Genomic DNA, 23,427 nt, shown 5'->3' with positions numbered 1-23,427 from the left:
AATGGGAGAGAGCGTAATGGGAGAGAGCGAGACGGGGAGGGGAGCGAGATGGGAAGTCGAGAGAGGGAGGAGGCAGGGGAGAGAGAAAGGAAGGGGAGAGGGAGGGAGCAGGGGAGAATCTGAAAAGAAAGGCAAAAGAGTGAGAGAGAGGAGGGAGGAGAGAGACAGGGAAAGGGGAGAGAGAGGGAAAGGGGAGAGAGATGGGAAGTCGAGAGAGGGAGGAGGCAGGGGACAGAGAAAGGAAGGGGAGAGAGAGGGAGCAGGGGAGAATCTGAAAAGAAAGGCAAAAGAGGGAGAGAGAGGAGTGAGGGGAGGGAGCGGAAGGAGAGAGAGGGGAAGGGGAGAGAGAGAGGGAAAGGGGAGAGAGAGATGGAGAAAGTGAGATTGCGGGAAAGTGAGAGAGGAGTTAAAAAAAAATGTAGAACAGGTCGCGATCTGGAAAGCAGAGAGGCAGGCAAAGGTGTGAGGGGAGCCTGAAGTTCCAGGGTCAATCTCAGAGCTGTTTAATATTTATAATCAATGCCCTTGTTAATTGAAATCCTGAGCTCATTTTGAGCAGTTTGCAGTGAGATTTGAACCCACGACCCCTGGTTTACTAAACCAGTGCTCTAACCCCTGAGCTATGGAACCAGCTGCCCTGGGCTGTGGGTCATTCCCCAGTTAGTGCTGTGTGTTTGAAGAATGAGGAGGGGTCAGTGAAACCCTCAGATTGTGTCTCATCCCTCAGACTCCTGCCTCTGTCTCTTCAATATTCGTCTCTCAACATCGATATATCGGGTCTTTCACGTAGTAAAACATCCCAAGGCAACTCAGTCACACTCTGTCCCAATCTCTCTGTCTCTCTGTCTCTCTATCTCTTTCTTTCTGTCTCTCACCTTCTCACTCTGTCCCTCGAGGGGAGAGGGTAGAGCGGGGGAAGAGGAGAGAGAGGGAGAAGGGGAGAGAGAGGGGGGATGGGAGAGATGGGGAGGGGGAGAGTCTGATGGGAAAGGGGAGAGCGAGAGCGAGGGAATGAAAGGGAGGATGGAGGGGAGTGGAGACTGTGGAGGGGAGAGAGAAGGTGAGGGAGAGGAGAGAGAGAGGAGGGGAGAAAATGAAAAGGGAGAGGGGAAGGAGTGAGCGAGAAGGGAATGGGAGAGAGAGAGGGAAGGCGAGAGCGAGAGAGGGGAGGGGAAAGAGAGGGAAGGGGAGAGAGAGTGGGGGGAAGGTGAAAGAGATGTTGAGAGGAGTGATGGGGAAGGAGTGAGAGAGAGAGGGGAAAGGGAGAGAAAGAGTGGGGAAGGAGAGGGAAAGAGAGGGGAAGGGAAAAGAGAAAGTTGGGAATGTGAAAGAGCGGGAGGGGAAGGGGAGAGAGTGGGAGAAGGGGGAAACCTGAAAAGAAATGGAAAAGAGAGAGAGAGAGAGGAGGGAGGGGACGAAAGAGAGGGAGGAAGGAGAGGGAAGCGGAGAGAGGAGGAAGGAGAGACAGTGAGGGGAGAGGGTTAGAGAGGGGAATGAGTGAGTGTAATGTCTGTAAGCTTGTAATGTTTGTCGCTCCACACTGTGGATGTGGACATATTGTGTACTGCAACTGCAGAGTTAATAATTAAACTGAACCAGGCAGATTTCCGGAGGCTTCCGAGAGAGCTGCCTGCCTTGTTAGGAGCTGTGTGTGCTGTGCTCTGTGAATATATCACAGTGAGTGACGGGGAAAGCGAGATAGTGGGAAAGGGAGAGAGGTAGGAAGGAGTGAGAGAGAGTTGGAAATGGGAGACAGGGAGGAAGAGAGAGTGGAAGGGGGGAGAGAGAGGGGGAGGGGAAAGAGAGGGAGGGGACAGAGAGAGGGGGAAGGAGAGAGATAGAGAGAGAGGAAAGGATAAGAGAGTGGAATAGGAGAGAGCGGAAGGGGAGAGAAAGAGATGGAAGGCGAGAGAGGAAGGGGAGATGGAAGGCGAGAGAGGAAGGGGAGAGAGAGAAGGGAAGAGGAGAGAGGGAGGGATAGAGAGAGAAAGGAAGGGGAGAGAGAGGGAGAATGGGAGAATCTGAAAAAAAAGGGAAAAGAGAGAGAGAGGAGGGAGGGGAGGGAAGAGAGAGCAGGGGAGAGTGGGGGATGGAAGAGGGCGAGAGATGGGAATGTGAGAGACGGGAAAAGCGAGAAAGCGGAAAAAAGATGTAAAATATGTCAAGCAGAGAGTGAGAGAATGTTGTGAGGGGAGCCTGTTGTTGCAGGGTCAGTCTCAGAGATGTTGAATATTTATAATTAAAGCCCTTGTTAATTGACAGTGAATTTAAATACTGAACTAATTTTGAGTAGGCCCCAGTGAAATTTGAACCCATGACCCCTGGTTTACTAGACCAGTGCTCTAACCCCTGAGCTATGGGTCATTCCCCAGTTAGTGCTGTGTGTTTGAAGAATGAGGAGGGGTCAGTGAAACGCTCAGATTGTGTCTCATCCCTCAGACTCCTGCCTCCGTCTCTTCAATATTCGCCTCTCAACATCGATATATCGGGTCTTTCACGTAGTAAAACATCCCAAGGCAACTCAGTCACACTCTGCCTCAATCTCTCAGTCTCTCTCAATCTCTCTGTGTCTCTGTGTATCTTTCTCAGTCTCTCTCTCTCTGTCTTTCTTTCTCACTCTCTCTCTGTCTCTCTATCACTTTGTCTCTCTGTCTCTCTCTCTCTCTCTCTCACTCACTCTCTCTCTGTTTCTCTCTCTTTTTCAGTCTCTCTCTCTGTCTCTCTATCACTTTCTTTCTGTCGCTCACTGTCTCTCGAGCTGGAAGGGGTTAGAGAGGGGGAAGGGGAAAGTCAGAAGGGAAAGGAGAGAGAGAGAGAGAGAGGGAGGGGAGAGATTGAGGAGTGAGTAGAGAGAGAGGAGCGGAGAGTGGGAAGGGGAGAAAGTGGGGCAAAGGAACAGGGAGAGGGAAGGAGTGAGTGAGGGGGGAAGGCGAGAGAGAGAGAGAGAGAGATGGAGAGAGGAGCGTGTCAGTAGTTGTTATTACATCGATAGTCCACTAGGTGGGGGTCTATTAGAGGAAGAGAGAGGGAACGGGAGAGTGAGGGGAAGGAGTGAGAGAGAGGGAAGGAGAGAGTGAGGGGAAGGAGTGAGAGAGAGGGAAGGGGAGAGTGAGGTGAAGGAGTGAGAGAGAGGGAAGGAGAGAATGAGAGGAAGGAGTGAGAGAGAGGGAAGGGGAGAGTGAGGGGAAGGAGTGAGAGAGAGGGAAGGGGAGAGTGAGAGGAAGGAGTGAGAGAGAGAGGGGAGCGGAAAGAGAGGGAAGGGGAGAGAGAGTGGGGGGAAGGTGAAAGAGTTGTTGAGAGGAGTGATGGGGAAGGAGTGAGAGAGAGCGAGGGGAAGCGGAGAGAAAGAGTGAGGAAGGAGAGGGAAAGAGAGGGGAAGGGAAAAGAGAAAGTTGGGAATGTGAAAGAGCGGGAGGGGAAGGGGAGAGGGTGGGAGCAGGGGGAAACCTGAAAAGAAATGGAAAAGAAAGAGAGAGAGAAGAGGGAAGGGAGGGAGGGGACGAAAGAGAGGGAGGAAGCAGAGGAAAGCGGAGAGTGAAAAGCGGAGAGAGGGGGACGGAGAGACAGTGAGGGGAGAGGGTTAGAGAGGGGAATGAGTGAGTGTAATGTCTGTAAGCTTGTAATGTCTGTAGCTCCACACTGTGAATGTGGACATATTGTGTACTGCAACTGCAGAGTTAATAATTAAACAGAATCAGGCAGATTTCCGGAGGCTTCCGAGAGAGCTGCCTGCCTTGTTAGGAGCTGTGTGTGCTGTGCTCTGTGAATATATCACAGTGAGAGATGGGGAAAGCGAGATAGTGGGAAAGGGAGAGAGGTAGGAAGGAGTGAGAGAGAGTTGGAAATGGGAGACAGGGAGGAAGAGAGAGCGGAAGGGGGGAGAGAGAGGGGGAGGGGAAAGAGAGGGAGGGGACAGAGAGAGGGGGAAGGAGAGAGATAGAGAGAGAGGAAAGGATAAGAGAGTGGAATAGGAGAGAGCGGAAGGGGAGAGAGAGAAGGGAAGAGGAGAGAGGGAGGGATAGAGAGAGAAAGGAAGGGGAGAGAGAGGGAGAATGGGAGAATCTGAAAAAAAAGGGAAAAGAGAGAGAGAGGAGGGAGGGGAGGGAAGAGAGAGCAGGGGAGAGTGGGGGATGGAAGAGGGCGAGAGATGGGAATGTGAGAGACGGGAAAAGCGAGAAAGCGGAAAAAAGATGTAAAATATGTCAAGCAGAGAGTGAGAGAATGTTGTGAGGGGAGCCTGTTGTTGCAGGGTCAGTCTCAGAGATGTTGAATATTTATAATTAAAGCCCTTGTTAATTGACAGTGAATTTAAATACTGAACTAATTTTGAGTAGGCCCCAGTGAGATTTGAACCCATGATCCCTGGTTTACTAGACCAGTGCTCTAACCCCTGAGCTATGGAACCACCAGCCCTGGGCTGTGGGTCATTCCCCAGTTAGTGCTGTGTGTTTGAAGAATGAGGAGGGGTCAGTGAAACGCTCAGATTGTGTCTCATCCCCCAGACTCCTGCCTCCGTCTCTTCAATATTCGCCTCTCAACATCGATATATCGGGTCTTTCACGTAGTAAAACATCCCAAGGCAACTCAGTCACACTCTGCCTCAATCTCTCTGTCTCTCTGTCTCTCTGTCTCTGTCTCTTTCTTTCTGTCTCTCACCTTCTCACTATGTCCCTCGAAGGGAGAGGGTAGAGCGGGAGAAGGGGAGAGAGAGGGAGAAGGGGAGAGAGAGGGGGGATGGGAGAGATGGGGAGGGGGAGAGTCTGATGGGAAAGGGGAGAGCGAGTGCGAGGGAATGAAAGGGAGGATGGAGGGGAGTGGAGACTGTGGAGGGGATAGAGAAGGTGAGTGAGAGGAGAGAGAGAGGTGGGGAGAAAATAAAAAGGGAGAGGGGAAGGAGTGAGCGAGAAGGGAATGGGAGAGAGAGAGGGAAGGAGTGAGCGAGAGAGGGGAGGGGAAAGAGAGGGAAGGGGAGAGAGAGTGGGGGGAAGGTGAAAGAGATGTTGAGAGGAGTGATGGGGAAGGAGTGAGAGAGAGAGAGGGGAAGGGGAGAGAAAGAGTGGGGAAGGAGAGGGAAAGAGAGGGGAAGGGAAAAGAGAAAGTTGGGAATGTGAAAGAGCGGGAGGGGAAGGGGAGAGAGTGGGAGCAGGGGGAAACCTGAAAAGAAATGGAAAAGAGAGAGAGAGGAGGGAGGGGACGAAAGAGAGGGAGGAAGGAGAGGGAAGCGGAGAGTGAAAAGCGGAGAGAGGGGGAAGGAGAGACAGTGAGGGGAGAGGGTTAGAGAGGGGAATGAGTGAGTGTAATGTCTGTAAGCTTGTAATGTTTGTCGCTCCACACTGTGGATGTGGACATATTGTGTACTGCAACTGCAGAGTTAATAATTAAACTGAACCAGGCAGATTTCCGGAGGCTTCCGAGAGAGCTGCCTGCCTTGTTAGGAGCTGTGTGTGCTGTGCTCTGTGAATATATCACAGTGAGAGACGGGGAAAGCGAGATAGTGGGAAAGGGAGAGAGGTAGGAAGGAGTGAGAGAGAGTTGGAAATGGGAGACAGGGAGGAAGAGAGAGCGGAAGGGGAGAGAGAGAGGGGGAGGGGAAAGAGAGGGAGGGGACAGAGAGAGGGGGAAGGAGAGAGATAGAGAGAGAGGAAAGGATGAGAGCGGGGAATAGGAGAGAGCGGAAGGGGAGAGAAAGAGATGGAAGGCGAGAGAGGAAGGGGAGAGAGAGAAGGGAAGAGGAGAGAGAGGGAGAATGGGAGAATCTGAAAAAAAAGGGAAAAGAGAGAGAGAGGAGGGAGGGGAGGGAAGAGAGGGCAGGGGAGAGTGGGGGATGGAAGAGGGCGAGAGATGGGAATGTGAGAGACGGGAAAAGCGAGAAAGCGGAAAAAAGATGTAAAACATGTCAAGCAGAGAGAGAGAGAATGTTGTGAGGGGAGCTTGTTGTTCCAGGGTCAGTCTCAGAGATGTTGAATAATTATAATTAAAGCCCTTGTTAATTCACAGTGAATTTAAATACTGAACTAATTTTGAGTAGGCCTCAGAGAGATTTGAACCCACGACCCCTGGTTTACTACACCAGTGCTCTAACCCCTGAGCTATGCAACCACCTGTTGTGGGCTGTGGGTCATTCCCAGTTAGTGCTGTGTGTTTGAAGAATGAGGAGGGGTCAGTGAAACGCTCAGATTGTGTCTCATCCCCCAGACTCCTGCCTCCGTCTCTTCAATATTCACTTCTCAACATCGATATATCGGGTCTTTCACGTAGTAAAACATCCCAAGGCAACTCAGTCACAATCTGCCCCAATCTCTCAGTCTCTCTCAATCTCTCTGTGTCTCTGTGTATCTTTCTCAGTCTCTCTCTCTCTGTCTTTCTTTCTCACTCTCTCTCTGTCTCTCTATCACTTTGTCTCTCTGTCTCTCTCTCTCTCTCTCTCACTCACTCTCTCTCTGTTTCTCTCTCTTTTTCAGTCTCTCTCTCTGTCTCTCTATCACTTTCTTTCTGTCGCTCACTGTCTCTCGAGCTGGAAGGGGTTAGAGAGGGGGAAGGGGAAAGTCAGAAGGGAAAGGAGAGAGAGAGAGAGAGAGGGAGGGGAGAGATTGAGGAGTGAGTAGAGAGAGAGGAGCGGAGAGTGGGAAGGGGAGAAAGTGGGGCAAAGGAACAGGGAGAGGGAAGGAGTGAGTGAGGGGGGAAGGCGAGAGAGAGAGAGAGAGAGATGGAGAGAGGAGCGTGTCAGTAGTTGTTATTACATCGATAGTCCACTAGGTGGGGGTCTATTAGAGGAAGAGAGAGGGAACGGGAGAGTGAGGGGAAGCAGTGAGAGAGAGGGAAGGGGAGAGTGAGGGGAAGGAGTGAGAGAGAGGGAAGGGGAGAGTGAGGTGAAGGAGTGAGAGAGAGGGAAGGGGAGAGTGAGGGGAAGGAGTGAGAGAGAGGGAAGGGGAGAGTGAGGTGAAGGAGTGAGAGAGAGGGAAGGAGAGAATGAGAGGAAGGAGTGAGAGAGAGGGAAGGGGAGAGTGAGGGGAAGGAGTGAGAGAGAGGGATGGGGAGAGTGAGAGGAAGGAGTGAGAGAGAGGGAAGGGGAGAGTGAGGGGAAGGAGTGAGAGAGAGGGAAGGGGAGAGTGAGAGGAAGGAGTGAGAGAGAGTGGGGAGCGGAAAGAGAGGGAAGGGGAGAGAGAGTGGGGGGAAGGTGAAAGAGTTGTTGAGAGGAGTGATGGGGAAGGAGTGAGAGAGAGAGAGGGGAAGCGGAGAGAAAGAGTGGGGAAGGAGAGGGAAAGAGAGGGGAAGGGAAAAGAGAAAGTTGGGAATGTGAAAGAGCGGGAGGGGACGGGGAGAGGGTGGGAGCAGGGGGAAACCTGAAAAGAAATGGAAAAGAAAGAGAGAGAGAAGAGGGAAGGGAGGGAGGGGACGAAAGAGAGGGAGGAAGCAGAGGAAAGCGGAGAGTGAAAAGCGGAGAGAGGGGGACGGAGGGACAGTGAGGGGAGAGGGTTAGAGAGGGGAATGAGTGAGTGTAATGTCTGTAAGCTTGTAATGTTTGTCGCTCCACACTGTGAATGTGGACATATTGTGTACTGCAACTGCAGAGTTAATAATTAAACTGAACCAGGCAGATTTCCGGAGGCTTCCGAGAGAGCTGCCTGCCTTGTTAGGAGCTGTGTGTGCTGTGCTCTGTGAATATATCACAGTGAGTGACGGGGAAAGCGAGATAGTGGGAAAGGGAGAGAGGTAGGAAGGAGTGAGAGAGAGTTGGAAATGGGAGACAGGGAGGAAGAGAGAGTGGAAGGGGGGAGAGAGAGGGGGAGGGGAAAGAGAGGGAGGGGACAGAGAGAGGGGGAAGGAGAGAGATAGAGAGAGAGGAAAGGATAAGAGAGTGGAATAGGAGAGAGCGGAAGGGGAGAGAAAGAGATGGAAGGCGAGAGAGGAAGGGGAGATGGAAGGCGAGAGAGGAAGGGGAGAGAGAGAAGGGAAGAGGAGAGAGGGAGGGATAGAGAGAGAAAGGAAGGGGAGAGAGAGGGAGAATGGGAGAATCTGAAAAAAAAGGGAAAAGAGAGAGAGAGGAGGGAGGGGAGGGAAGAGAGAGCAGGGGAGAGTGGGGGATGGAAGAGGGCGAGAGATGGGAATGTGAGAGACGGGAAAAGCGAGAAAGCGGAAAAAAGATGTAAAATATGTCAAGCAGAGAGTGAGAGAATGTTGTGAGGGGAGCCTGTTGTTGCAGGGTCAGTCTCAGAGATGTTGAATATTTATAATTAAAGCCCTTGTTAATTGACAGTGAATTTAAATACTGAACTAATTTTGAGTAGGCCCCAGTGAAATTTGAACCCATGACCCCTGGTTTACTAGACCAGTGCTCTAACCCCTGAGCTATGGGTCATTCCCCAGTTAGTGCTTTGTGTTTGAAGAATGAGGAGGGGTCAGTGAAACGCTCAGATTGTGTCTCATCCCCCAGACTCCTGCCTCCGTCTCTTCAATATTCACCTCTCAACATCGATATATCGGGTCTTTCACGTAGTAAAACATCCCAAGGCAACTCAGTCACACTCTGCCTCAATCTCTCTGTCTCTCTGTGTCTCTGTGTATCTTTCTCAGTCTCTCTCTCTCTCTCTCTGTCTTCCTTTCTCACTCTCTCTCTGCCTCAATCTCTCTGTGTCTCTGTGTATTTTTCTCAGTCTCTCTCTCTCTGTCTTTCTTTCTCACTCTCTCTCTGTCTCTCAATCACTTTGTCTCTCTGTCTCTCTCTCTCTCTCTCTCACTCACTCTCTCTCTGTTTCTCTCTCTTTTTCAGTCTCTCTCCCTGTCTCTCTATCACTTTCTCTCTGTCGCTCACTGTCTCTCGAGCCGGAAGGGGTTAGAGAGGGGGAAGAGGAAAGTCAGAAGGGAAAGGAGAGAGAGAGAGAGAGAGAGGGAGGGGAGAGATTGAGGAGTGAGTAGAGAGAGGAGCGGAGAGTGGGAAGGGGAGAAAGTGAGGGAAAGGAACAGGGAGAGGGAAGGAGTGAGTGAGGGGGAAGGCGAGAGAGAGAGAGAGAGAGATGAAGAGAGAGGAGCGTGTCGGTAGTTGTTATTACATCGATAGTCCACTAGGTGGGGGTCTATTAGAGGAAGAGAGAGGGAAGGGGAGAGTGAGGGGAAGGAGTGAGAGAGAGGGAAGGGGAGAGTGAGGGGAAGGAGTGAGAGAGAGGGAAGGGGAGAGTGAGGGGAAGGAGTGAGAGAGAGGGAAGGGGAGAGTGAGGGGAAGGAGTGAGAGAGAGGGAAGGGGAGAGTGAGAGGAAGGAGTGAGAGAGAGGGAAGGGGAGAGTGAGGGGAAGGAGTGAGAGAGAGGGAAGGGGAGAGTGAGAGGAAGGAGTGAGAGAAAGGGAAGAGGTGAGTGAAGGAAAGGAGTGAGAGAGAAGGAAAGGGAGAGTGAGGGGAAGGAGTGAGAGAGAGGTAAGGGGAGAGTGAGGGGAAGGAGTGAGAGAGAGAGAAGCAGAGAGTGGGGGAAGGAGTGAGAGAGAGGGAAGGGGAGAGTGAGGGGAAGGAGAGAGAGAGAGGGAAGGGGAGAGTGAGGGGAAGGAGTGAGAGAGAGGGAAGGGGAGAGTGAAGGGAAGGTGTGAGAGAGAAGGAAGGGGAGAGTGAGGGGAAGGAGTGAGAGAGAGGGAAGGGGAGAGTGAGGGGAAGGAGTGAGAGAGAGGGAAGGGGAGAGTGAGGGGAAGGAGTGAGAGAGAGGGAGGAGGAGAGTGAGGGGAAGGAGTGAGAGAGAGACGGGGAAGAGGAGAGACAGAGGGAACAACAACAATAATGTGTATTTATATAGTGCCTTTAACGTAGTGAAACGTCCCAAGGTGCTCCACAGGAGGATTATGGGATAAAAATTTGACACCGAACCACAAAAGTAGAAATTAGCGCAGGTGAAGAGGTTGGTTTTAAGGAGCATCTTGAAGGAGGAAAGAGAGGTAGAGAGGTGGAGAGGTTTAGGGAGGGAGTTCTAGAGCTTGGGGCCCAGACAACAGAAGGCAAGGCCACCGATGGTGGAGCGATTATAATCAGGGATGGTCAAGAGTGCAGAATTAGAGGAGTGCAGACATCTCGGGGGGTTGTGGGGCTGGAGGGAATTACAGAGATAGTGAGGGGTGTCGGGCTGGAGGAGGTTACAGAGATAGGGAGGGGTGTAGGGGCCATGGAGGGATTTGTATACAAGGAAGAGAATTTTGAAATCGAGGCGTTGCTTAACCGGGAGCCAATGTAGGTCAGCGAGCACAGGGGGTGATGGGTGAGTGGGACTGGGTGTGAGTTTGGACACAGGGTCAGTGAGCACAGTGGGTGATGGGTGAGTGGGACTCGGTTTGAGTTAGGACACGGGGGCAGCGAGCACAGGGGGTGATGGGTGAGTGGGACTCGGTGCGAGTTAGGACACGGGGCAGTGAGCACAGGGGGTGATGGGTGAGCGGGACTCGGTGCGAGTTAGGACACGGGGGCAGCGAGCACAGGGGGTGATGGGTGAGTGGGACTGGGTGTGAGTTAGGACACGGGGGCAGTGAGCACAGGGGGTGATGGGTGAGTGGGACTCGGTGCGAGTTAGGACACGGGGCAGTGAGCACAGTGGGTGATGGGTGAGTGGGACTCGGTGCGAGTTAGGACATGGGGCAGCCAAATTTTGGATCACCTCTAGTTTACGACGGGTAGAATGTGGGAAGGAGTGAGAGAGAGAATCAGAGAATCATGAACATTTACAGCACGGGGAGGAGGCCATTCGCCCATCGTGTCCGCACCGGCCGACCAAGAGCTACCCAGCCTAATCCCACTTTCCAGCTCTCGGTCCGTAGCCCTGTAGGATACGACACTTCAAGTGTACATCCAAGTACTTTTTAAATGTGGTGAGGGTTTCTGCCTCTACCACCCTTTCAGGCCGTGAGTTCCAGACCCCCACCATCCTCTGGGTGAAGACATTTCCCCTCAAATCCCCTCTAAACCTCCCCCCAATTACTTTAAATCTGTGCCCCCTGGTTATTGACCTCTCTGCTAAGGGGAAATAGGTCCTTCCTATCCACTCTATCCAGGCCCCTCATAATTTTATACACCTCAATTAAATCTTCCCTCAGCCTCCTCTGTTCCGAGGAAAACAACCCCAGCCTATCCAATCTTTCCTCATGGCTAAAGTTTTCCAGTCCCGGCAACATCCTGGTAAATCTCCTCTGCACCCTCTCCAGTGCAATCACATCCTTCCTGTAATGTGGTGACCAGAACTGCACGCAGTACTCCAGCTGTGGCCTAACCAGTGTTGTGTACAGTTCGAGCGTAACCACAGGGCGGGGGTAAGGTGTGCATTTAATAAATTTGGTGAATTTACAGAGTGCCCTCCGAGGGTCAAACCGATGTGGCCGTGGGATTCATTATTTGTGGAAAATCCCAACTGGATCATCTTGTGTCCATTGCCGCATCTTGAGCCTAAAACCAGCGAAGGCAGGAACTGGGAAATGTCAGGATATCGCAGGAAGGATGTGATTGTACTGGAGAGGGTGCAGAGGAGATTTACCAGGATGTTGGCGGGACTGGAGAATTTTAGCGACGAGGGAAGATTGGATCGGCTGGGGTTGTTTTCTTTGGAACAGAGGAGGCTGAGGGGAGACCTCCATTCCTTCACCCAGAGGGTGGTGGGGGTCTGGAACTCACGGCCTGAAAGGGTGGTAGAGGCAGAAACCCTCACCACATTTAAAAGGTACTTGGATGTGCACTTGAAGTGCCGTAAGCTACAGGGCTACGCACCGAGAGCTGGAAAGTGGGATCAGGCTGGGATCATATCATCATCATCGGCAGTCCCTCGGAATCGAGGAAGACTTGCTCCCACTCGTAACATGAGTCCTGAGGTGACTGAAATGGTCACCTTCCGTGCTGTAAGTTTCTATGAGTCGGTGATATATCGGTGTCTCTGAGACTGGATGTGGAAAAGGTGGGATACAGACTGGGGGTGGGAAGTGAAAGTACTGTGGGCAGATTATAAAGTGCGGAGTGAGTGGTTCCTGTTGATGGTGTCGGCCTGTCGCCGATTGACGGTCAATTCAGTAACAGAAGCCAAAATTGAATAGGCCCCAGTGAGATTTGGTGCAAAGGTAAAGCGGAGGGACGCTGAGAAGTCCAGGAACCCACTGCGTTCCAATAAGTTGTTTGCAACTGTGGAACCCATGTGAGCGTTCTTTCGCGGCCAATGATGTACTATCATATGGGGTCGGGGGTACGTTAAAACAAGCCAAAGTAGCGGGTGAACACCAACCGGTCGTATATGTATCTGACAAAGTACTTGTAGCAAGTGATGTGTTACCACACGAGGTCGGGAGTGTTGTACACCAAACCAAAGTAGCGGGCGAGCCCCAACCGGTTGTACATGTATCCTGTAAGTTACCCAAGGCAGTAGCCTGCGTTCATGGGGCAAAAGAGAGGCACCAACGAGGGTCCCAATATGTGCCCGAGTCAGACAAGCTGCCCATCCCACAGTTTTGGGAGAGCAGAGGCAGCATTATCAAGGCTTTGTTTGGAATATGTCTAACACTGTGTGTGCTCTGTAACATGATCCGCCACGGGCCAGGCACTGAGAATGGCGCTGATGCCCTCAGTTGACCAACCTTGCCCACCCCCCGGGGTGGAAACGGCGCAGCCCACAGACCTGCTCGTTGTTACGGAAGTGCGAGAAAGCGATGGGTCCACCGTAAGGGCCCCCTCAGTTTAGGCCCTGGACCAGCCAGGGTCCCACATTACCGCCTGCTCACGGCGAACCGCCAGACGGGAGTGTTGCAGCTTATCCGTCGCAAAGACGTAATGCTCATCCCATCAGATTGCCCCCCCCCCCTGTGGGGCAAACCCTGCAACGTGTTACAAAGAAAGGCAGGGAGGCTACACACAGTCGGTGGTGCGGGAACCTCCGTACTACGGCCCAGGATCCACGGGGGACCACACGGCCTCCCGCTACCACTGAAAGTCTCAGGGCCGTATCGGCCCATCCTGGGCTCTCCAGGCCTTAGGGCCAGCGACAATAGTCCGCAGCGGGCAGCCCAGATCACCAAGCCGAGCACCACACGTGTCGCGGTAGACTCCCTACAGACCCCGGCTGTCCCGGGTTGCTACGCAGTCACCGGACAGAGTCGCTCAGGACCGAGCCTTCCGCCTGCTATCAGCAGAGAATGCACCACGATCGTACGGCCCCCCTCCACGCCACATCAGAATAAGTGACGTGGACAATATTCAGGGCCCCCAGATGGGGCCGAGAGCACTGTGTGAGACAAAGAGGGGAATGGAGTGTGTGTGTGTGTGTGATGAAAATGGAGTGTTTGGTTGTGAAACCATGTACTGAGCAAACGCAGAAAGCGTTTGGACCAGACCAGACTGCAAACTATCGATAAGCAGGCCACCATTGTGAAAGGACCTGGCCACGTCTGTCCCATCACACCAGGCACTCGGCCGGGCAGCAACGTTCCGACCAACTCACCCAGGCCAGGAATTCAAATCAGGTGATCGACCCGGGGACACAGGGCGTCATATCGCCTCAACTTGCAAATAACTGGTACATGAGCCTTTGGAGGGGGCGGGGGGGGGGAGTGATGTTATGTATGCACCTAAACCTCACCAATATGTCAGACTTGCCACTAGGGGGCACACCTGTGGGAGGCCTAAGGGTCACTTGTGCACCCTGGGACAAGCAGGTACATAAGGTGATCCACCATGCTGCTTCCCCACTCTGGGGTCTCAATAAAGAGACCAAGGTCACAATAGTTTCAGCTTACGATACGGTCCCGTGGATTTATTCTGAACATAACAGTGATGGGGAGGGCAGAGAGAGATTTGGAAGGGGGAGAGAGAGTGTGAGGGAGACAAGGAGAGGAGAGGGGAGCCTGTTGTTCCAGGGTCGGTCTCAGAGCTGGTTTATATTTATAATTAAAGCCCTTGTTAATTGACGGTGAATTTAATAAATAAGCTGATCTTGAGTAGGCCCCAGTGAGATTTGAACTCACGACGCCTGGTTTACTAGACCAGTGCTCTAACCCCTGAGCTATGGAGCCACCTGCTCTGGGAAAGACAGGGGAAGGAGCAGGAAAGAGAGGGGAAGGGAAAAGAGAGAGTGGAAGGAGTGAGAGAGAGGGGGAAGGGGAGACAGAGAAGGAAGGAGTGAGAGAGAGGGGGAAGGAGGGGGAAGAGGAAGAGAGGGAGGGAAAGGAGTGAGAGGGGTAAAGGGGAGAGAGTGTGTGGAAGGGAGGGAGAGAGTGTGGAAGGGAGGGAGAGAGTAGAAGGAGTGAGAAAGGGAGGGGAGGGGAAGAGAGGGGAGGAGGAGTGAGAGAGAGAGGGGAAGTGGAGAGAGAGTGGAAGGAGTGAGAGAGGGGGAAGGGGAGAGAGATGGGGATAGGAGAAATAGGAACGAGAAAGAGAGGGAGAAGGGGAGAATCTGAAAAGAAAGGGAAAAGGGAGAGACAGAGGAGGTAGGGGTGGAGAGAGAGGGGAGGAGAGAGGGAAAGGGAGAGTGAAAAGGCAGAACGGGAGGGGGAGAGAGGGTGGAGAGAGTGGGTAGGGGTATGAGGGGGAGGGGAGAGAGAGGGAAGATAGAGGAGGAAGGAGAGAGAGGGAAGGAGTGCGCGGTGAATAAAAGTGAGAGAGAAGGGGAGAGAGGGGAAGTGGAGAGTGAGAAAAGGGAAGGGTTAGAGAGAGGCGGGAAGGGGAAGGTGATCGTGGAGGAGTGGGAAAGAGAAGTGAAGGGGAAAGGGAGAGAGAAAGAGTGGCGAGGGGAAAGAGAGGGGACGGAGAGAGAGAGAGTGAAAGGGTGGGGGAGAGAGGGGGAGGGGAGTCTGTGAGGGACGGGGAAAGTTCAATAGCGGGAAAAAGATGCAGAACGGGAAGGGAGAGCGATATCACTGGAGACAAAAGGAGATTGTTGCTCCAGGGTCAGTCTCAAAGCTGTTTAATAGCCTTGTTAATTGAGGCTGAATTTAAATATTGAGTTAACTTTGAGGAGGCCCCATTGAGATTTGAACTCATGACCGCTCGTTTACAAGACCAGTGCTCTAACCCCTGAGCTATGGAGCCTCCTGTTTGAGGAGTTACAGGGGAAGGAACAGGAAAGAGAGGGGAAGGGAAAAGAGAGCGTGGAAGGAGTGAGAGAGATGGGGAAGGGGAAAGAGAGGAAGGGGAGAGAGAGGAAGACGGAGTGAGAGAGAGAGGAATGGGAGAGAAGGAGAGGGGGAGGGGAGAGACGGGAAGGGGAGAGAGATGGGAAGACGAGAGAGGGAGGGGGCAGGGGAGAGAGAAAGGAAGGGGAGACAGAGAGGGCGAAGGGGAGAATCGGAAAAGAATGGTAAAGAGAGAGAGTGGAGGGAGGGGAGGGACGAGAGTGGAAGGGGAGAGGGAGAGTGAAAGGGAGAGTGAAAAAGCAGAGGGGGAAGGGGAGAGAGGGGGGAGAGAGGGGGAGAGGAGAGAGAGGCAAGATAGAGGAGGGAGGAGAGAGAGGGGAAGGAGTGGGGGGAGAATGACAGGAGAGAGGAAAGGGGAGAGAGAGAGAGGGAGGGGAAGGGGAGTGAGCGAGGGGAATGGTAATGTGGGAGGGGAAGGGGAGAGAGAGAGGGGGAGGGGGAAAGAGTGGGGATGAAGAGATAGAGTTAAGGGGGGGAGAGAGAGCGGAAGGACTGAGAGAGGGAAGGGGAGAGAGAAGAATAGATGGTTCTGTTGTGTATCTGTAAAGCATGCACTCCCATCTTCCGCCACCAGGGAGCACATCCCCTGAAGTCCCAAGGGATCCCAGCATCCCTTGGGAGCACTGTGTATAAGCCGGGCCCTAAGGCCTGTTCCTCACTCTGGAGTGTCTTAATAAAGACTGAGGTCACTGTTACTTTAACCTCCCTGTGTGCAGTCTCATCTGTGTTAGGAACACAACAGGTTCATTCTCTGGTTACCAACCAGTAACTAGTGGTGTGCCGCAGGGATCAGTGCTGGGACCCCAACTATTTACAATCTATATTAACGACTTGGAAGAAGGGACTGAGTGTAACGTAGACAAGTTTGCTGACGATACAAAGATGGGAGGAAAAGCAATGTGTGAGGAGGACACAAAAAATCTGCAAAAGGACATAGACAGGCTAAGTGAGTGGGCAAAAATTTGTCAGATGGAGTATAATGTTGGAAAGTGTGAGGTCATGCACTTGGGCAGAAAAAAATCAAAGGGCAAGTTATTATTTAAATGGAGAACGATCGCAAAGTGCCGCAGTACAGCGGGACCTGGGGGTACTTGTGCATGAAACACAAAAGGTTAGTGTGCAGGTACAGCAAGTGATCAGGAAGGCCAATGGTATCTTGGCCTTTATTGCAAAGGGGATGGAGTATAAAAGCAGGGAAGTCTTGCTACAGTTATACAGGGTATTGGTGAGGCCACACCTGGAGTACTGCGTGCAGTTTTGGTCTCCATATTTACGAAAGGATATACTTGCTTTGGAGGCAGTTCAGAGAAGGTTCACTCGGTTTATTCCGGGGATGAGGGGGGTTGACTTATGAGGAAAGGTTGAGGAGGTTGGGCCTCTACTCATTGGAATTCAGAAGAAGGAGAGGTGATCTTATCGAAACGTATAAGATTATGAGGGGGCTTGACAAGGTGGATGCAGAGAGGATGTTTCCACTGATGGGGGAGACTAGAACTAGGGGGCATGGTCTTAGAATAAGGGGCCGCCCATTTAAAACTGAGATGAGGAGGAATTTCTTCTCTCAGAGGGTTGTAAATCTGTGGAATTCGCTGCCTCAGAGAGCTGTGGAAGCTGGGACATTGAATACATTTAAGACAGAGATAGACAGTTTCTTAACCGACAAGGGAATAAAGGGGCGGGCAGGGAAGTGGAGCTGAGTCCATGATGGTATTAAATGGCGGAGCAGGCTCGATGGGCCGTATGACCTACTCCTGCTCCTATTTCTTATGTTCTTATGTTTTTATCGTAGAATCTGAAAAGAAAGGGAGAAGAGACACAAAGAGTGGGTAGGGGAGAGGGTGACAGAGAGGAATGAGTGAGAGACTGGGGAAAAAAGGTTACAATGGGAAGGGAGGAGAGAGTGTAAGAGACGGGGAAGTGTAGACAGGGAGTCTGTTGTTTCAGGGTCGGTCTTTGAGCTGTTCAATTTTTATAATTAAAGTCCTTGTTAATTGACAGTGAACTTAAATACTGAGCTAATTTTGAGTAGGTCCCAGTGAGATTTGAACCCACGACCCCAGGTTTACTAGACCAGTGCTCTAACCCCTGAGCTATGGAGCCACCTGTTTTGTGAAAAGACAAGGGGAAGGAGCAGGAAAGGGAGGGGAAGGGAAAAGAGAGAATGGAAGGAGTGAGAGAGAGGGGGAAGGGGAGAGTAAGAGATGGAAGGGGAGAGGGGGGAAGGGGAGAGAGATGGGAAGGCAAGAGAGGGAGGAGGCAAGGGAGAGAGAAAGGAAGGGGAGAGAGAGGGAGAACGGGAGATTCTGAAAAGAAAGGGAAAAGAGAGCGAGAGAGGAAGGAGGGGAGGGAGGGAAGTGGAGAGTGAAAAGGCGAGGGGAAAGGGAGAGAGGGTGGAGAGACTGGGTCAGCGAAAGAGACACAATGAGAGAGTGGATAGCTGAGAGAGAGGGTGAGGCGATGGAGGGGGGAGAGGGGAATGAGTGAGAGCTGGGAAAGCGAGATCGTGGGAAAAAGATGTAGAACAGGTCATGATGGGGAAGAGAGAGACAGGAGTCTGTTGTTCCAGGGTTGGTCTCAGAGCTGTTGAATATTTATAATTAAACCCCTTGTTAATTGACAGTAAATTTAAACAATGAGCTAATTTTGAGTAGGCCCCATTGAGATTTGAACCCACGACCCCTGGTTTACTAGACCAGTGCTCTAACCCCTGACCTATGGAGCCACCTGCCCTGGGCTGTGGGTCATTCCCCAGTTAGTGCTGTGTGTTTGAAGAATAAGGAGGGGTCAGTGAAACGCTCAGATTGTGTCTCATCCCCCAGACTCCTGCCTCCGTCTCTTCAATGTTCGCCTCTCAACATCGATATATCGGGTCTTTCACGTAGTAAAACATCCCAAGGCAACTCAGTCACACTCTGCCCCAATCTCTCTGTCTCTCAGTCTCTCTGTGTCTCTGTGTATCTTTCTCAGTCTCTCTCTCTCTCTCTGTCTTCCTTTCTCACTCTCTCTCTGCCTCAATCTCTCTTTGTCTCTGTGTATTTTTCTCAGTCTCTCTCTCTCTGTCTTTCTTTCTCACTCTCTCTCTGTCTCTCTATCACTTTGTCTCTCTGTCTCTCTCTCTCTCACTCACTCACTCTCGCTCTGTTTCTCTCTCTTTCTCAGTCTCTCTCTCTGTCTCTCAATCACTTTCTCTCTGTCGCTCACTGTCTCTCGAGCTGGAAGGGGTTAGAGGGGGGAAGGGGAAAGTCAGAAGGGAAAGGAGAGAGAGGGAGGGAGGGGAGAGATTGAGGAGTGAGTGGAGAGAGAGGAGCGGAGAGTGGGAAGGGGAGAAAGCGGGGGAAAGGAACAGGGAGAGGGAAGGAGAGAGTGAGGGGGGAAGGCGAGAGAGAGAGAGAGAGAGATGGAGAGAGAGAGGAGCGTGTCAGTAGTTGTTATTACATCGATAGTCCACTAGGTGGGGCTCTATTAGAGGAAGAGAGAGGGAAGGGGAGAGAGAGGTGAAGGAGTGAGAGAGAGGGAAGGGGAGAGTGATGGGAAGGAGTGAGAGAGAGGGAAGGGGAGAGTGAGGGGAAGGAGTGAGAGAGAGGGAAGGGGAGAGTGAGGGGAAGGAGTGAGAGAGAGGGAAGGGGATGGAGTGAGAGAGAGGGAAGGGGAGAGTGAGGGGAAGGAGTGAGAGAGAGACGGGGAAGAGGAGAGACAGAGGGAACACCAACAATAATGTATATTTATATAGCGCCTTTAACGTAGTGAAACGTCCCAAGGTGCTCCACAGGAGGATTATGGGATAAAAATTTGACACCGAGCCACAAAAGTAGAAATTAGCGCAGGTGAAGAGGTCGGTTTTAAGGAGAGTCTTGAAGGAGGAAAGAGAGGTAGAGAGGCGGAGAGGTTTCGGGAGGGAGTTCCAGAGCTTGGGGCCCAGGCAACAGAAGGCACGGCCACTGATGGTGGAGCGATTATAATCAGGGATGGTCATGAGAGCAGATATAGAGGAGTGCAGACATCTCGGGGGGTTGTGGGGCTGGAGATTACAGAGATAGGGAGGGGTGTAGGGGCTGGAGGAGGTTACAGAGATAGGGAGGGGTGTAGGGGCTGGAGATTACAGAGATAGGGAGGGTGTAGGGGCTGGAGGAGGTTACAGAGATAGGGAGGGGTGTAGGAACTGGAGGAGGTTATAGAGATAGGGAGGGTGTAGGGGCTGGAGGAGGATACAGAGATAGGGAGGGGAGTAGGGGCTGGAGGAGGTTACAGAGATAGGGAGGGGTGTAGGGGCTGGAGGAGGTTACAGAGATAGGGAGGGGTGTAGGGGCTGGAGGAGGTTACAGAGATAGGGAGGTGCGAGCGTCATGGAGGGATTTGTAAACAAGGATGAGAATTTTGAAATCGAGGTGTTGCTTAACCGGGAGCCAATGTAGGGCAGAGAGCACAGGGGGTGATGGGTGAGCAGGACTGGGTGTGAGTTAGGACACGGGGGCAGTGAGCACAGGGGGTGATGGGTGAGTGGGACTCGGTGCGAGTTAGGACACGGGGGCAGTGAGCACAGGGGGTGATGGGTGAGTGGGACTTGGTGCGAGTTAGGACACGGGGCAGTGAACACAGGGGGTGATGGGTGAGCGGGACTGGGTGTGAGTTAGGACACGGGGCAGTGAACACAGTGGGTGATGGGTGAGCGGGACTGGGTGCGAGTTAGGACACGGGATCAGCCAAGTTTTGGATCATCTCTGGTTTATATTGGGTAGAATGTGGGAAGAATTGAGAGACAGGGGGAAGGGGAATGAGAGGTGGGGAGCGGAAGGGGGAGAGAGAGAGACAGGAAAGGATAGAGAGTGGGTGTGGCAAGGGAGGGGGGAGACGGGCAAAGCGAGATCGCGGGAAAGGGGGTAAAAGATGCAGAATGGGGGTCGGCAGAGAGAGATTTGGATGGAGAGAAAGTGTAATTGAGACGACAACCTGTTGTTCCAGGGTCGGTATCAGAGCAGTTTAATATTTATAATTAAAGCCCTTGTTAATTGACGGTGAATTTAAATACTGACCTAATTTTGAGTATGCCCCAGTGAGATTTGAACCCACGACCCTGATTTACTAGACCAGTGTTCGAACCCCTGAGCTATGGAACCACTTGTTTTGGGAAACGCAGGGTAAGGAGCAGGAAAGAGAGGGGAAGGGAAAAGAGAGAGTGGAAGGAGTGAGAGAGAGGGGGAAGGGGAAATAGAGGGAGAGGGAAGGGTGGCGATGGAGTGAGTGAGAGAGGATAATGGATGAGAGCGGAAGGGGAGAGTAAGTGATGGAAGGGAAGAAAGGGGAAGGGGAGAGGGGGGAAGGGGAGAGAGATGGGAAGGCAAGAGAGGGAGGAGGCAAGGGAGAGAGAAAGGAAGGGGATAGAGAGGGAGAACGGGAGACTCTGAAAAGAAAGGGAAAAGAGAGCGAGAGAGGAAGGAGGGGAGGGAGGGAAGTGGAGAGTGAAAAGGCGAGGGGAAGGGGAGAGAGGGTGGAGAGACTGGGTTGGCGAAAGAGACAGAGTAAGCGGAGAGAGGGGGTGAGAGAGTGGATAGCGGAGAGAGAGGGTGAGGCGAGGGAGGGGGAAAGGGGGAGAAGGGAATGAGTGAGAGACGGGAAAGCGATAAAAATGTGTAGAACGGGTCGTGATGAGGAAGGGAGAGTCAGAGACACAAGAAGGAGGAGAGAGGGGGGACCCTGTTGTTGCAGGGACAGTCTTGGAGCTGTTTAATATTTATAATTAAAGCCCTTGTTAATTGACAGTGAATTTAAATACTGAGCTAATTTTGAGTAGGCCCCAGTGAGATTTGAACCCACGACCCCTGGTTTATTAGACCAGTGCTCTAACCCCAGAGCTATGGAACCACCTGCCCTGGGCTGTGGGTCATTCCCCAGTTAGTGCTGTGTGTTTGAAGAATGAGGAGGGGTCAGTGAAACGCTCAGATTGTGTCTCATCCCCCAGACTCCTGCCTCCGTCTCTTCAATATTCGCCTCTCAACATCGATATATCGGGTCTTTCACGTAGTAAAACATCCCAAGGCAACTCAGTCACACTCTGTCCCAATCTCTCAGTCTCTCTCTGTCTCACTGTCTCTGTCTCTTTCTTTCTGTCTCTCACCTTCTCACTCTGTCCCTCGAGGGGAGAGGGTAGAGCGGGGAAAGGGGAGAGAGAGGGAGAAGGGGAGTGAGAGGGGGGATGGGAGAGATGGGGAGGGGGAGAGTCTGATGGGAAAGGGGAGAGCGAGAGCGAGGGAATAAAAGGGAGGATGGAGGGGAGTGGAGACTGTGGAGGGGAGAGAGAAGGTGAGGGAGAGGAGAGAGAGAGGAGGGGAGAAAATGAAAAGGGAGAGGGGAAGGAGTGAGCGAGAGGGGAATGGGAGAGAGAGAGAGGGAAGGCGAGAGCGAGAGAGGGGAGGGGAAAGAGAGGGAAGGGGAGAGAGAGTGGGGGGAAGGTGAAAGAGATGTTGAGAGGAGTGATGGGGAAGGAGTGAGAGAGAGAGGGGAAGGGGAGAGAAAGAGTGGGGAAGGAGAGGGAAAGAGAGGGGAAGGGAAAAGAGAAAGTTGGGAATGTGAAAGAGCGGGAGGGGAAGGGGAGAGAGTGGGAGAAGGGGGAAACCTGAAAAGAAATGGAAAAGAGAGAGAGAGAGAGGAGGGAGGGGACGAAAGAGAGGGAGGAAGGAGAGGGAAGCGGAGAGTGAAAAGCGGAGAGAGGAGGAAGGAGAGACAGTGAGGGGAGAGGGTTAGAGAGGGGAATGAGTGAGTGTAATGTCTGTCAGCTTGTAATGTTTGTCGCTCCACACTGTGGATGTGGACATATTGTGTACTGCAACTGCAGAGTTAATAATTAAACTGAACCAGGCAGATTTCCGGAGGCTTCCGAGAGAGCTGCCTGCCTTGTTAGGAGCTGTGTGTGCTGTGCTTTGTGAATATATCACAGTGAGAGACGGGGAAAGCGAGATAGTGGGAAAGGGAGAGAGGTAGGAAGGAGTGAGAGAGAGTTGGAAATGGGAGACAGGGAGGAAGAGAGAGCGGAAGGGGAGAGAGAGAGGGGGAGGGGAAAGAGAGGGAGGGGACAGAGAGAGGGGGAAGGAGAGAGATAGAGAGAGAGGAAAGGATGAGAGCGGGGAATAGGAGAGAGCGGAAGGGGAGAGAAAGAGATGGAAGGCGAGAGAGGAAGGGGAGAGAGAGAAGGGAAGAGGAGAGAGAGGGAGAATGGGAGAATCTGAAAAAAAAGGGAAAAGAGAGAGAGAGGAGGGAGGGGAGGGAAGAGAGGGCAGGGGAGAGTGGGGGATGGAAGAGGGCGAGAGATGGGAATGTGAGAGACGGGAAAAGCGAGAAAGCGGAAAAAAGATGTAAAACATGTCAAGCAGAGAGAGAGAGAATGTTGTGAGGGGAGCTTGTTGTTCCAGGGTCAGTCTCAGAGATGTTGAATAATTATAATTAAAGCCCTTGTTAATTCACAGTGAATTTAAATACTGAACTAATTTTGAGTAGGCCTCAGAGAGATTTGAACCCACGACCCCTGGTTTACTACACCAGTGCTCTAACCCCTGAGCTATGCAACCACCTGTTGTGGGCTGTGGGTCATTCCCCAGTTAGTGCTGTGTGTTTGAAGAATGAGGAGGGGTCAGTGAAACGCTCAGATTGTGTCTCATCCCTCAGACTCCTGCCTCCGTCTCTTCAATATTCACCTCTCAACATCGATATATCGGGTCTTTCACGTAGTAAAACATCCCAAGGCAACTCAGTCACACTCTGCCTCAATCTCTCAGTCTCTCTCAATCTCTCTGTGTCTCTGTGTATCTTTCTCAGTCTCTCTCTCTCTGTCTTTCTTTCTCACTCTCTCTCTGTCTCTCTATCACTTTGTCTCTCTGTCTCTCTCTCTCTCTCTCTCACTCACTCTCTCTCTGTTTCTCTCTCTTTTTCAGTCTCTCTCTCTGTCTCTCTATCACTTTCTTTCTGTCGCTCACTGTCTCTCGAGCTGGAAGGGGTTAGAGAGGGGGAAGGGGAAAGTCAGAAGGGAAAGGAGAGAGAGAGAGAGAGAGGGAGGGGAGAGATTGAGGAGTGAGTAGAGAGAGAGGAGCGGAGAGTGGGAAGGGGAGAAAGTGGGGCAAAGGAACAGGGAGAGGGAAGGAGTGAGTGAGGGGGGAAGGCGAGAGAGAGAGAGAGATGGAGAGAGGAGCGTGTCAGTAGTTGTTATTACATCGATAGTCCACTAGGTGGGGGTCTATTAGAGGAAGAGAGAGGGAACGGGAGAGTGAGGGGAAGCAGTGAGAGAGAGGGAAGGAGAGAGTGAGGGGAAGGA

The 23,427-nt window shown here is 52.3% G+C and overlaps 5 non-coding genes across 5 annotated transcripts; all 5 read right to left on the bottom strand.

Moving 5' to 3' along the window:
- Nucleotides 1-4,332: 4,332 nt before the first annotated feature.
- On the bottom strand, nt 4,333-4,405 carry trnat-agu (transfer RNA threonine (anticodon AGU)). The gene has a single exon. It is a non-coding gene; the product is annotated as a tRNA-Thr (tRNA).
- Nucleotides 4,406-13,936: 9,531 nt separating this feature from the next.
- On the bottom strand, nt 13,937-14,009 carry trnat-agu (transfer RNA threonine (anticodon AGU)). The gene has a single exon. It is a non-coding gene; the product is annotated as a tRNA-Thr (tRNA).
- Nucleotides 14,010-14,951: 942 nt separating this feature from the next.
- Nucleotides 14,952-15,024, bottom strand: trnat-ugu (transfer RNA threonine (anticodon UGU)). The gene has a single exon. It is a non-coding gene; the product is annotated as a tRNA-Thr (tRNA).
- A 2,131-nt stretch (nt 15,025-17,155) lies between these two features.
- Nucleotides 17,156-17,228, bottom strand: trnat-agu (transfer RNA threonine (anticodon AGU)). The gene has a single exon. It is a non-coding gene; the product is annotated as a tRNA-Thr (tRNA).
- Nucleotides 17,229-20,914: 3,686 nt separating this feature from the next.
- trnai-aau (transfer RNA isoleucine (anticodon AAU)) lies at nt 20,915-20,987 on the bottom strand. The gene has a single exon. It is a non-coding gene; the product is annotated as a tRNA-Ile (tRNA).
- Nucleotides 20,988-23,427: the final 2,440 nt, after the last annotated feature.

Source organism: Pristiophorus japonicus, unplaced genomic scaffold (assembly GCF_044704955.1).
Source record: "Pristiophorus japonicus isolate sPriJap1 unplaced genomic scaffold, sPriJap1.hap1 HAP1_SCAFFOLD_594, whole genome shotgun sequence".
NCBI lineage: Eukaryota > Metazoa > Chordata > Chondrichthyes > Pristiophoridae > Pristiophorus > Pristiophorus japonicus.
Note: the sequence above shows the minus strand (reverse complement) of the source record. Positions and strands in the feature narration are given on the sequence as shown.